At 54.2% G+C, this 14,175-nt stretch overlaps 1 long non-coding RNA gene across 2 annotated transcripts in view; it reads right to left on the reverse strand.

The window, feature by feature from the left end:
- Positions 1-719: 719 nt before the first annotated feature.
- The window catches only part of LOC141986098 (uncharacterized), a 184,455-nt gene continuing 170,999 nt past the window's right edge, over positions 720-14,175 (reverse strand). The window contains exons 11-12 of one of the 2 annotated variants that reach the window (XR_012639186.1): positions 1,172-1,313; positions 720-848 (exon numbers count right to left, since the gene is read on the reverse strand). This is a non-coding gene — a long non-coding RNA (uncharacterized LOC141986098). The remainder of the gene's footprint in view (positions 849-1,171; positions 1,314-14,175) is intronic. The other variant, XR_012639179.1, reaches the window with a different exon arrangement.

The raw sequence follows: 14,175 nt of genomic DNA on the forward strand, positions 1-14,175 counted from the left end.
GTCTGGACTTCCCCCTTCTCATTTCCTTTGTCTCTTCAGGAACTTTCAGCAGCCTTTCTACTGCCCTGCATGATTTTCGTCTGCTTCGACTTTTCCATGGCTCCCGAGACCTCACCTGTGGGAATGCACACCTACCCGTGTCCTACAAAGGGAGACGGCACCAGGAGAGCAGAGGAGAGAGAGACTGAGAAAGTTGGCCAACACACAAGAGAAGAGAGAAGAATATGGGAGGAAGGCAAGCAACTCACCAGCTGGAGTCATCCTCCCAGATGCCACCTTCTCCTGCGAAGGAGACACCGTTCCTGGCCAGAGAAATGAGCAGCCCCTGAAAATGGGGACCTTGTCTCTCTCCTAACCACAGCTGGTCAGGAACCTTTTCTTACAAACCCAGCCCCAGCTGATGGGGAGTCCCTACCTGGAGCCAGGCGGGCCGTGAGCAAAGCTTTAACCAAACCAGACACTTATCTCACTGACATTCGCGACTGCTCCGCTGCCAACTGGACGACTCCTGGCTGCATCAACAGTACTCGCGGGCTCACCGCTCTCGCTCGCTTTCCAGCCGATGAGGGGAGTCAACTGTTTGTACTAAACCCAGACCAAGGAGGAAAAACAAAGAAGTTACCATCTCAGTGGGCCACATCGCGTAGGCTATCATTATACAATGCCCCATTGGTACTGGAAATCTTGCCTTCCTCTGTGCATCGGCCCAACGCAATGAACCGAGACAGAGTTAACCCCGACAGTCACCGCTCCACGCGCGCACCCACTGCCCGGCATGATTTTCCTCCGTTCCGACTTCTCCATGGCTCCCGAGACCTCACCTGTGGGAATGCACACCTACCCGTGTCCTGTGAAGGGACACGGCACGAGGACAGAAGAGGAGAGAAGAGAGAGAGAGAGCTGGCGAACACACGAGAGAAGACAGAGAAACATGAGAGCAGGGCAAGCAACTCACCACCTGGAGTCATCCTCTTGGATCCAACCTTCTGCTGCGGAGAAGACACCGTTCCTGACCAGAGAAACGAGCAGCCTCTGAAAATGGGACCTTTTCTCCCTCGTAACCACAGCTGATCAGGAACCTTTTCTTACAAACCGAACCCTAATTTACGGGGCTTTCCTACCCGGACTCAGGTGGGGTGTGAGCAGAGTCCTCACCAAACCAGACACTTACCTCACCGAGACTGGCGATTGCTCGGCTCCCAGATGGAGGGCTCTTGCCTGGCATCACCAATGGTCACAGGCTCGCTGCTCTCACTCACTTTCCGTCGCATGAGGGCAGTAGACTCTGAGGCTTGACTTCTTTTTCCTTGGTACTAAACCCAGCACAAGGGGAAAAAAACAAGTAAGTTACCATCTCAGTCGGCAACGTCTCATCGGCTCCTCTGTTTGCCTCTCCCACACGGCGGGGATCTGCCCTCCGCTCTCCTCCCATTACACCTTGAGCATCACAACCAAAAAGCCCCTTTTCTAACGGCACCCCACAGAGTCACTCTGCTCAGTAGACTCTGGCCCCTCCCCAGCCTTAACCCCCCTGAGCCCCGTCCCCGGCGAGGACGCCCACGGCCGGTGAGGAGGACGACAGCGAGTGCGGACGAGGAACTGGAAGCACTGACCTCGCAGCCAGGTCTGCAGAGGGCAGAGAGCGGAGGCCTGGTTCCGCCTCCTTGGAAAGAGGCCCAAGCGGCTCAGGCCCCCTCCTGCCGTGTTCCCCTCCGGCGAGAGCTCCGGCACCATCCCTCGCCAGAGCCGCTGCGAGAGCCGAGCCGGAGCCCTCGCTCCCCAGCGCTCGACGGGGGCTGGGAATCTCGCCCTCGGCCCTGCCGCCCTCTTCCCTCCCGTCCACACCGGCCCCACGCGCCGCCCAGAGACCGAGTTCACCCCGCCCGTCCCCGCTCCGCTCTCGCACCCGCTGGGGGTCGTCTCCAGGGTTGTGATTTCGGTGTCGTGTCCTCTGCCGTCTTGTGTGTGTGTCGCGTGTCGGTGTCATGTGTGATTTCGGTGTCGTGTCCTCTGCCGTCTTGTGTGTCGTGTGACGTGTCGTATGTCGTGTCGTGGGTGTGTGAGACATCGTGTGTGTGTATGTGAGACGTTGTGTGTCTTGGTGTCGTGGGTGTGTGAGACGTCGTGTGTCTTGGTGTCGTGGGCGTGTGAGATGTTGTGTATGTCGGTGTGTGTGTCATCTCTGTGTGTGTGTGAGACATCGTGTGCCGGCGGGTGTGTGTGTGGGTGTGTGTGGGCGTCGGCGTCTGTTGTGTGTGGTGTGTGTGTGTGGGCGTGGGCATGTGTCGTCTCGTGTGTGTGTGTGGGCATGGGTCGTGTTGTGTGTGTCGTGTCGTCTGTTTTGTGTGTGTGGGTGTGTTGTGCGTGTGTTATGTGTGTGTGGGCATGTGTTGTACATCTGTCGTGTGTTGTGCATGTGTTGTGTGGGTGTGTGGTGTGTGGGCATGTGTGAGAGACGTCGTGTGTGTGTGTGAGACGTATGTGAGACGTCGTGTGTCGTGTGTGTGTGTGAGACGTCGTGTGTCGGGTGTGTGTGTGAGATGTCGTGTGTCGCGTGTGTGTGTCGGTGCCGTGTGTGTCAGTGTCGTGTGTTTAAGACGTTGTGTGTCGTACGTGTCTGTGTGAGATGTCGTGTGTGGTGTGTGTGAGTCAGTCGTCGTGTGTGGTGTGTGTCAGTGTCGTGTGTGTCAGTGTCGTGTGTGTGAGACGTCGTGTGTCGTGTGTCGTGTCTGACGGTGTCATGTGTGTGAGACATCATGTGTTGTGTGAGTCGGTGTTGTGTGTGAGACGTCGTGTGTGTGTGAGTCGGTGTCCTGTGTGTCAGTGTCATGTGTGTGTGAGACGTCGTGTCGGTGTGTGTGTGTGTGTGACATCGTGTGTGAGAGATGTCGTTTGTCGGCGTGTGTGTGTGTCGGCGTGTGAGAGACGTCGTGTGTCGGCGTGCTGTGTGTGCGATGTGCTATGTGTTCCACGTGCAACGTGTCAGTGTCGTGTGTGTGTGTCTCAGTGTCGTGTGTGTCTCAATGTCATGTGTGCCATTTTGTGTCTTGTGCCATTTTGTGTCATGTGTCGTGTTGTGTGCCTCGTGTGTGTGTGACATGTACTGTGTGCGTGCATGCGACGTGTTGTGAGTGTGCATGTGCGTAGTGCGACATGTGCGTGACGTGATACGTGGGACATGCGACAAACTGTGTGTGCGACGTTGTGTGTGTGCGACGCATGTGCAGTGTGCTGTGTGTCGTTGAGTGTCTGTGAGATGTGTTGTGGGTCGTGTTGAGTGTGAGACGTGTTGTGGGTCGTGTTGAGTGTGTGAGTGTGACATGTTGTGGGTTGTGTTGTGTTGAGTGTGTGTGTGTGTGAGATGTTGTGGGTCGTGTGTGTGATGTTTTGTGTGTGATGCTTTCCGTGTCGTGTTGTGTGTGTGACTGTGTCGTGTATTATTTTTGAGTGTCATGTTGTGTGCCATTTTGTGTCATCGTGTGTGTGTGACGTGTGTGCGTCCGCGCCTTCGCCGTATTGTGCGTGTCCGTGTGGGAAGTGCGAAGTGGGATGGCTCAACTTGCCACCCCCTTCCCCAACACTTTAGCCCCCTGTCGTAAACATGACCCTACCCCCTCCCTAGGGTGCTTCGGACACTAAACCACCTAAAAGACCCCCGACTTACCACTATTGGCTGGCACCCCATTGCCACCCGCACTTCTCTGCTGCTGCTGGCCAAACCCTCCCCTCAAAATCTAAACCCCACCCCCTACCCGGAACCCAACTGGAACCCTGACCCCATAACCTGCCCCCCAACTCGAAACACCTGAACCAAAACTGTAGCCCAACCCTCACCCCAACCCCAACCTCCAGCTCTGAACCCAGCCCCTCGAAGCCTGACACCGCTTTAAGCCAGAGCCCAGTTCCCCATTCCCACCCTGGGCAACAACAGTGCAAACCACACCCTCCTGCTCCCCGCCCAGGAATCCTGCTTCTTACCACCCCTTCTTTGGAAATGAACCTTTTCTCCATTTGCATCCCACACACCTTCATTCTCGTCTGAGGGGTTATTTAGTGACGGGGTCTACACAAGGCAACTCTTTGCTACTCCAGCGTAACAGGACACAGAGACGTGAAAACAGTGCAAACAACATTCCACGAGTTTTCAGGAGGTTTAAACACCCAATACAGTTGCACATTGAACAGTCGCTTTGATCTCTACTAACACACACATCCGTTGGCCTGAACACACTCTGACACAAGCTGCTCTTTCAGCGTCACCCCTTGTACAAACATTACTGCAACAGCGTGTAGGGCAGCGTGACCCCCGGGGGTCTGTGAGCTGGTTTCAGGGCGTCCGCAGGATCCCGCAGCTTCACCTCCCCGCCTGTTCCACCCACCTCCTGTGCTTCCCCGGAGGGATCTCCAGACTGTCAGTGCTGCCCGGAGCTTCCCTTCCCTGCCAGGCCTGAGCAGCCAGCGCTTGTACCCAGACCACTCACAGCCTCCTCGCAGGGAGCGTATGGACACAAACCGGCGGGAGAGCAGTTAGGGCAGGAATCCCTGGAGACTCGGGGAGCACCTTCAGCGGATGAGGGTGACACACCCCACAGGAGCTGAATCTCCCACTCGGGTCTAAGTCGTGCCGTGTGGATGGGGCAGCACGGTTGGGAGGCTCTGTTTGCTGCGGTGGATCCACTGGGGGTTGATGTCGTGGGGGTCAAGTGAAGACCCACTAAATTGACAGCAGAGCGCTCTCCGGTCACCTTTGGGACTGCGCCGGGAACGGCAGGAGGAAGGGAAGTCGACCGAAGAGCGTCTCCCGTCGACCCAGCCCAGTGTAGACACAGCAGTAAGTCGACCGAAGCGATGTCAAATCCAGCTCTGTTATTCACGCAGCGGGAGAACGTAACTTAGGATGACTTACTGCGGTAGGATAGAGTCATAAATAGAAAGGGAAGGCTAACCACCTTGAAATCCCTCCTGGCCAGAGGAAAAACCCTCTCACCTGTAAAGGGTTAAGAAGCTTGGATAACCTCACTGGCACCTGACCAAAATGACCAATGAGGAAACAAGATACTTTCAAAAGCTGGGGGGAGGGAGAAACAAAGGGTCTGGATCTGTCTGTGTGATGCTTTTGCGGGGGACAGAACAGGAATGGCATCTTAGAACTTAGTAAGTAATCTAGCTAGATGTGCGTTAGATTCTGATTCCTTTAAATGGGTGAGAAAATAAGCTGTGCTGAATAGAATGGATATTCCTGTCTCTGTGTCTTTTTGTAACTTAAGGTTTTGCCTAGAGGGATTCTCTATGTTTTGAATCTAATTACCCTGTAAGGTATTTACCATCCTGAGTTTACAGAGGTGATTCTTTTTACTTTTTCTTCTATTAAAATTCTTCTTTTAAGAAACTGAATGCTTTTTTATTGTTCTTAAGATCCAAGGGTCTGGGTCTGTGGTCACCTATGCAAATTGATGAGGATTTTTACCAAACCTTCCCCAGGAAGGGGGGTGCAATGTTTTGCTGAGGATTTTTGGGGGAAAGACGTTTCCAAACAGCTCTTTCCTAATAAAAAACCCGGTTAGACTTTTGGTGGTAGCAGCGAAAGTCCAAGGGCAAAAGGTAAAATAGTTTGTACCTTGGGGAAGTTTTAACCTAAGCTGGTAAAAGTAAGCTTAGGAGGTTTTCATGCAGGTCCCCACATCTGTACCCTCGCGTTCAGAGTGGGGAAGGAACCTTGACAGATAGACACAGTGTGAGGCCTGAGTTTCCCCTGCAGTCTGGATGCTCAAACACCGGCTTGGCAACACAAGTGAGCAAGCCCAGGCCACATAGAGACAGGCTCAGTGTGCAGTGTGGACAGACCCTCAGACAACCCCAGGATTGTCAAATGAGGAAATCCTTCCTGTGTTTTGACTTGCTGGTAGAAGAGCCGAGTGACATTGGAGCTCACCGAGCTTCACTGACCAACGCAGCGCTCCAGCACCTGAGCTCTCGGGCTCCCTGTTGAAAGAAAAGCTGAAGGAGAGACCAAGGTCAAGGAGAGGTGCTCGTCTTTGGCCCAGGGCAGGGAGTCCCACCCTCAAAGCGAGAACATTTCTCTCTTTGTCCGTCTGTGTTGGGGCAGGAGCGATAACACGTCCTCCTGCATTTGCTATTTCAGAGAGTAGTTTCTGGCTGTCTTCTCAAAGACAGGGTGCGAAAGAGGCCTCAAACCTGACTGAGAGGAAACAAGAACGATGCAGCTCGACTGAGCCAGCTGAGAATTGAGATGTGCCCCTTTGCTCGAGTGAGGGAATGACCCGTGAGGGGACTGGAAACCTGACCGGCCAATTCTTAACTCAATCAGCATCTTTCCTCTGAGTGCCGTCACGGTAGCTTCAATACTCCAGCACCGGACGCCCTGCCAGCTCTGGGCCCGACAAGCTTTCCTTGGGATTGGATTCTGGAGAGCAGGGGTGCAGGGAAGCAACAGGTGCATGTGACTCCGTGGTGAGGTTTTCCTTGCAAGATGTGTGTGTGAGTCTGTGTGTGTCGGAAGCACTGAGGGTGGCACTCGCACTGAACCCACAGAGGGCGACGGTGGTGGGAGCGAGACAGTAGAAGTATAAAGGGGCAAGGACGGGCAGAACGATGATGACTGTGTTGTGTTTCATTCCTTAGATGTGGGGCCACCACCTTTCTCTTTAGCCTTGTAGTATCCCAGGGGTAAAACTAACCATCTGTCCAGCTACAAGGGCGTGTTTGTGTTCATTCCTGCGAGCCACACAGGGGTTTGATGTTGCTGCTTCCAATCCTCTGGCTCTGCCGGGAGAAGGGGCAATTCAGGCCATCACTGAGCTGAGGGAGGGAGATGAAATAAGATTGGTCCCAAACATTGATCCCTGAGGAACTTCATTGGTAAGCTCCCTCCAGCCTGACAGTTCACCTTTCAGCAGGACCCGCTATAATCTCCCTGTTAACCATTTCCCTATCCATCTTTCAATTTTCATATTGATCCCCATCTTTGCCAGTTTAACTAATAATTCCCCATGTTGCACCATATCAAACGCCTTCCTGAAATCTAGGTCAATTAGATCCACTGCGTTTCCTTTGTCTAAAAAATCTGTTACTTTCTCAAAGAAAGAGATCAGGTTGGTTTGGCATGATCTACCTTTTGTAAAACCATCTTGTGTTTTGTCCCATTTACCATTGACCTCAATGTCCTTAACTACTTTCTCCTTCAAAATTTTTTCCAAGACCTTGCATACTACACATGTCAAACTAACAGGCCTGTAGTTACCCGGATCACTTTTTTTCCCCCTTTCTTAAAAATAGCAACTATGTTCGCAATTCTCCAATCATACGGTACAACCCCTGAGTTTACAAATTAATTAAAAATTCTTGCTAATAGGCTTGCAATTTCATGTGCCGGTTCCTTTAATATTCTTGGATGAAGATTATTTGGGGGGCCCCCGATTTAGTCCCATTAAGCTGTTTGAGTTTCTCTTCTACCTCAGATATGGTAATATCTACCTCCATCTCCTCCTTCCCATTTGTCATGCAACCATTATCCCTAAGATCCTCATTAGCCTTATTAAAGACTGGGGCTAAGTATTTGTTTCGATATTGGGCCATGCCTAGATTATCCTTGACCTCCACTCCATCCTCAGTGCTTACCGGTCCCACTTCTTCTTTCTTGGTTTTCTTTGGATTGACATGGCTATAGAACCTTTTACGATTGGTTTTAATTCTCTTTGCAAGGTCCTTCTCACTTTATCCCTTCATGTTCTGACCTCAAGAAGGTAGCTTTCCTTGCTGATCCCTCCCATCTTCCACTCCCTGTATGCTTTCTCCTTTTTCTTAATCACCTCTCCGAGATGCTTGCTCATCCAGCTTGGTCTACAACTCCTGCCTATGAATTTTTCCCCCTTTCTTGGGATGCAGGCTTCTGATAGCTTCTGCAGCTTCGATTTAAAGTATTCCCAGGCCTCCTCTGCCTTTAGATCCCTAAAGTTCTTCAGTCCAATCCACTTGCCTAACTCATTTCCTTCATTTTTCAAAGTCAGCCCTTTTGAAATCAAAAACCCTAGTTGCAGATTTATTTTTTGTTGATCCTTCCGTTCAGTTGGAACTGAATTAGCTCATGATCGCTCGAACCAAGATTGTCCCCTCCAACCATTTCTTCTAGGAGGTCCTCACTTCTCACCAAAACCAAATCTAGAATGGCACCCCCTCTTGTCGGTTCAGCACCTACTTGACGAAGGAATCCATCTAACAGCATCTAGGAACATCTGAGCCCGATTATTATTACTAGCACTCGTCCTCCAGTCTAGATCTGGGAGGTTAACGTCTCCCATGATCACGCAGTTTCCATGAGTATTTACTTCATTAAAAACATTAAAGAGGGCTCGATCCATATCCACATTAGATCCCGGCGGTCTCTAGCACACTCCAAGCACTATCCCAGGGGAGGCTCGAGTAGTTTTCTTCCCCAATGTCATTTTTGCCCAGACGGACTCTGTCTTATCCATTCCATTGCTTCGAATTGCTTTACAGTCTACCTCCTCATTGATAGACAATGCTACTCCACCACCTTTACCTTTATTTCAGTCTTTTCTAAACAGCACATACCCTTCAATACCCGTAGTCCAGTCATGACGACTATTCCACCCTGTTTCTGTTATCCCTAGAATATCTGGTTTCACTTCCTGCACCAGTAGCTCTAGTTCCTCCATTTTGTTACCTAGGCTCCTCGCATTAATGTACAAACATCTTCATTTTTGCTGTTTGGCCTCGCTCACGTTCTTTACCCAATGAGGCTCGGTCATTCTCCAGCCAGTAGAACCTATTAGACTGGTATCCACACTGCCCTTCCTCCTTATAGCCATTCTCCTACCCACGGCTGTATCCTTTCTTACTTTGTTTTCTTCCCTCTCAAGGCTAAAATCCGGCGTGGACATTACCTGGACATCCCCCAGCCAACCATCTCCCCCAGATTCCTAGTTTAAAGCTCTCTTAATCAGTTGTGCCAGCCTCCATCCGAGAAGTCTATTTCCTTCCCTACTCAGATGAAGTCCATCCCGAGAGAACTGTCCTCTGTCCAGGAATGCCTCCCAGTGGCCAGACATCCCAAAGCCCTCCTTCTAGCACCACTGCCTGAGCCATCTGTTGATAGTCATAATCTTGTCATGCCTTTGTTGCCCTTCTCCAGGAACAGGCAAAATCCCACTACAGATCACCTGAGCCTCGATTTCCTTAAGCGTCTTCCCCAGCCTAGCACAGTCTCCCTTAATCCTTTCCAGCGAGAATCTAGCCGTATCATTTGTTCCCACATGAAGGATAATTAGGGGGTTCTTTCCCGCTCCCTTTAGGATCCTTTTCAACCTCAGATCTACATCCCGTATCTTAGCACCTGGAAGACAGCACACCCTTCTATTCTCTGGATCAGCTCTGGTTACAGGCCTGTCTAGTCTTCTCAGTAAAGAGTCCCCGATCACGTAGCCCTGCCTTTCATTGGTGACGATGTTATTCTCCAGTCTATCCCCTCTTCCCTCTGGCTGCAAGTTCTTTCCATTCCTATTCTCCCTTGTAATCCTCTTCAACCCATCCTGTATCCTCCTGGGGCTCATATTTGGTGTAGTCTCCATTGACTCTTCCCCTTTTCCTATAGGACTAGCCGCTCTTCTCTTCCTCCTTGCCCCTCCACCTTCAGTGACTACCTGTTGAGCCCCTTCTTCATTTCCCAACTCTCAAAACCTATTCCTGAGCTCTATTTCTCCTTCACGAGCCCGTCTTTTCCTCTGCCTGTTTTTTTTAGTCACATGCTTCCACTGACCACTTTCCTCACCCAGCTGTCTCTCCTCAGAATTCCTCAGTCCTGCTTCCATCTGCAAGTCTGAGCTTTTCCCTTCAGATACCTCATGTCTTTGCTCCATCATCTTCTCAACCCCCTTTCTAAACTCAACCAGACTTTCCACCTGCATCTCCAAACCTCAGATCTTCTCCTCCATCAGCTCGAGCAGACGGCATTTCATGCAGGCAAAACTCTTACCAGGTCCCCCTCCAGGATCATGGACATACGGCAGCTTCCACAGCCAGTCATCTCCATTGTGTCTTCCACGACCTGAGTCACTCCCACTGCTGCCTCTGTGTCTGTCATCGCCTTCCCACCTAAATCCTGTTCACTTGGGAAACACCCAAACCCCACCCCCCTCAGCAACAACAAACCCCAAACAAGCACCACAAGACAAACTCCCCCTCAGACTCCCCTGTTTACAGCCCTGTTTGCTGGCTCCTGTGCCACGGCCTGACGGGCTGGCTCCCTTCATAGGACCCCGAGTCAGAGAAGCCCCGGCCCCGAATCAGGGCTCAGCTTCTCCCCCAGCACAAAGCCCCCACAAGCCTCGACACATACACATAATCCCAATACACAACCAAATACCAACACCTTCTCCTCCACACCATTCACAGCTGTTGGTGGGTCTTGGGGAAACCCTGGTGCACCAGCGGGGGCGGGTGTCTGATGGGGTGGGTGGGGTGGCGGGGGGTGTGGAGGGGGCCCAGCTGGGAGGTGGAGGGGTCTGTGTGGTGTGAGCTGTGGGAGGGTAGGGGATGGATTGGTGCTGTGGGAGGAGGAAAGGGGGGTTGTGGACAGGGGGCGATTGGGTTGAATGAATGGGGACTGGGTCTGGGAGGGATGTGGGGGAGGGAGAGGCTATAGGGGACTTGGATCGGGGACTTGAGTCAATGGCATGGCTGTGGCTGTTGGGTTGGGTTGGGAGGTGCAGCACCATGGCCGCCCCCAGGGGGACACAGCATGGCTGTGGGGGGCTGTAGGGAGGGGAGGGGTCTGTGGGGTGGGGCGGCTGCAGCCTGGCTTGGGGCGAGGAGGACAGTCGGGGGGGGGACTGTGGAGGGGCTCGGCCAAAGTGGGGCCTGGGGGCTGGTGGGGAGTGGCAGTGGGGTGGCAGCCGGCCATGGCTGTGGTTCGCTCTTGGGGCACCTCAGGTTGGGGGCCCCCAGCGGGGGACGGGGGGTCTGGCAGTGCCCCCGGGGGGAGAAGGGGAGACCTGCCCCCCAGGGAGCTGCTCCCGGGTCAGCCTGTGCGGGGCGGGGGAGCCCAGGCTGCTCCCAGCAGGGGGGTGCAAGTCCCTGCCCCGGGCAGAGGGAACCTGCGGCAGCTCCCCGGGGTTGGGGGGCAGCGACACGTGGGGAGCGGGGGGGGGAGCAGAAGGGGGGCTGGGGGCTCTGAGCCGTTCCGCCCAGCCCCAAGCTCTGGAGAGCCCCCGGCCCCGCCCCTGCTGTCCCCCCCCACAGCCTCCGCTCCCAGCGCCGCCGGCCCATGCTCCGGCAACGCAGGCAGGGGGCAGGGAGCAGGGGAGGGGTGGGGTAGAGGGCAGGGGAGTTCGGGGGTTGGTCAGGGGCTGGGGGGCGGATGGGGTCGGGGCGGTGAGAGGCAGGGAACAGGGGGTTGAATGCGGGCAGGAGGTCCCGGGGCAGTCAGGGAGAAGGGGTGGTTGGATGGGGCAGAGGGTCCGGGGGGCAGGCAGGAAGGAGAGGGGGGTTGGATGGGGCGGTGGGGGTCTGTTAGGGGTGGGGGGATCTGGGGGCAGTCAGGGGACAGAGGGGGGGGGTTGATGGGGCAAGGGTCCTGGGGGGCCCCTCAGGGAACAGAGGGGTTGGATAGGGCCAGAGGCCCTGGGCGGCCGTCAGGGGGCGAGAAGTGGGGGTCGGATGGGGGCGGGGGCCGGGCCATGCCTTGCTGTTTGAGGAGGCACAGCCTCCCCTAACTGGCCCTCCATACAATTTCTGAAACCCGATCCGGCATCAGGCCAAAGTGTGCCTGCCTCGCTTAGGGCCTGATTTATGCAAAGACCCATTGGCAGTCTGTGAACATTGCCCCATTTCTGAAACTGGAAACAACCCCCTGCACAGGGCTGGGAAAACAGAGCAGAGCACTGGAACCTGAACCCCCTCGTCAGAGACTGCGATGAAATCATCTCAGGCATTGGCATCGAGACAGCAGGATTATCTGGCTGTGTCGACTCTCTCCTCAGGCCCTACACGACCAGCACCCCTAGCCAGAGATGCCTGAGATGACGGGGCGTCCAGGATTTCCAGGTTTATGGATCTTGGGTAGCAGATAGAAGACCCCTGGTCGGGGTGCCAGGGGCGTGTCTGTGCAGATTTGTTCTTGTGCTTTTTCAGGGAGTGTCTTGAGCAGATGCTGCAGTTCTCTTGGTCACCCTGAGTGGGATCAGAGGGGAATGGGCTGGAGGATGTGGAGTTGGAGAGCTGCCGAGCAGCCTCTTGTTCATATTCCAACCTCTTCATGATGATGACAGCACCTCCTTTGTCAGCCTTTTTGATTCGGATGTCAGAGCTGTGCGGCGCGGCCCGGCGGCCGGTCCTGGGGCAGCCGCCCCCAGCCCCCGGGGCTCCAGGCAGCGCGGTCAGGGAGCAGGGAGCCGGGGAGGGGTGGGGTAGAGAGCAGGGGAGTTTGAGGCGGGGTCAGGGGCTGGGGGTCAGATGGGGTCGGGGCGGTGAGAGGGCGGGGGACAGGGGGATGAATGGGGGTAGGAGGCCCCTGGGCGGTCAGGGAGAAGGGGTGGTTGGATGGGGCAGGGGGTCCGGGGGGCAGTCAGGAAGGAGAGGGGGGGTTGGATGGGGTGGTGGGGGGCTCTAAGGGGCGAGGGGATCTGGGGCCCTCAGGGAACACAGGGGTTGGATGGGGCCAGAGGCCCGGGGCGGCCGTCCGGGGGTGAGAAGTGGGGGTAGGATGGGGGCGGGGGCCGGGCCATGCCTTGCTGTTTGAGGAGGCCCAGCCTCCCCTAACTGGCCCTCCATACAATTTCTGAAACCCGATCCGGCATCAGGCCAAAAGTTTCCTGCCCCTGGCTTAGGGCCTGATTCATGCAAGACCCATTGGGAGTGTGTGAACATTGCCCCATTTCTGAAACTGGAAACAACCCCCTGCACAGGGCTGGGAAAACAGAGCAGAGCACTGGAGCCTGAACCCCCTTGTCAGAGACTGCGATGAAATCATCTCAGGCATTGGCATCCTGACAGCAGGATTATCTGGCTGTGTCGACTCTCTCCTCAGGCCCTGCGCGACCAGCACCTCTAGCCAATGCCTGAGATGACGGGGCGTCCACGATTTCCAGGTTTATGGATCTTGGGTAGCAGATAGAAGACCCCTGGTCGGGGTGCGAAGGGCGTCTCTTTGCAGATTTGTTCTTGTGCTTTTTCAGGGAGTGTCTTGAGCAGATGGTGCAGTTTCTCTTGGTAACCCTGAGTGGGATCAGAGGGGAATGGGCTGGAGGATGTGGAGTTGGAGAGCTGCCTAGCAGCCTCTTGTTCATATTCCAACCTATTCATGAAGACGACAGCACCTCCTTTGTCAGCCTTTTTGATTCTGATGTCAGAGTTGGTCCTGAGGCTGTGGACGGTGTTGTGTTCTGCACGGCTGAGGTTATGGGCCAAGTGATGCTGCTTTTCGACCACGTCAGCCCGTGCTTATCAGCTGAAGTCCTCGAGTTGAAGTCCAGTCTGGTGTTTCGACCTTCAGGCAGAATCCTTCTTTTTGTCGTGTTGGTAGGAAGGTCTCTGTGGATTAGTGTGTTGTTCAGAGGTGTGTTGGAAATATTCCTTCTGTCGGAGACATGGAAAGTCGGATTCCAGGTCATCGCAGAACTGTATCATGTTCATGGGGCCGGAGGGGCAGAAGGAGAGGCCACACAAGACACCCACTTCCTGGACACTACAGTGCTAATAAGCGATGGTCACATAAACACCACCCTATCCTGGACCGCTATGCTTACCTACATGCCTCCAGCTTTCATCCAGACCACATCACACGATCTGTTGTCTTCAGCCAAGCTCTAAGATACAACCGCATTTGCTCCAATCCCTCAGACAGAGAAAAAAACACCTCCAGGATCTCTATCAAGCATTCTTCAAACTACAATCCCCACCTGCTGAAAGGAAGAATACCCAGAAGTCACCTACTCCAGGACAGGCCCAACAAAGAAAGGAACACAACACCACCAGCCATCAGCTTCAGCCCCCAACTAAAAGATCTCCAGGGCAGGATCAAGGATCTACAATCTATTCTGAAGGACGATCCCTCAATCTCACAGATCTTGGGAGACAGGCCAGTCCTCACTTCCAGACAGCCCCCCAACCTGAAGCAAATACTCACCAGCAACCACACAA

The sequence above is a fragment of the Natator depressus genome, chromosome 4 (assembly GCF_965152275.1).
Source record: "Natator depressus isolate rNatDep1 chromosome 4, rNatDep2.hap1, whole genome shotgun sequence".
NCBI classification, from domain to species: Eukaryota; Metazoa; Chordata; order Testudines; family Cheloniidae; genus Natator; species Natator depressus.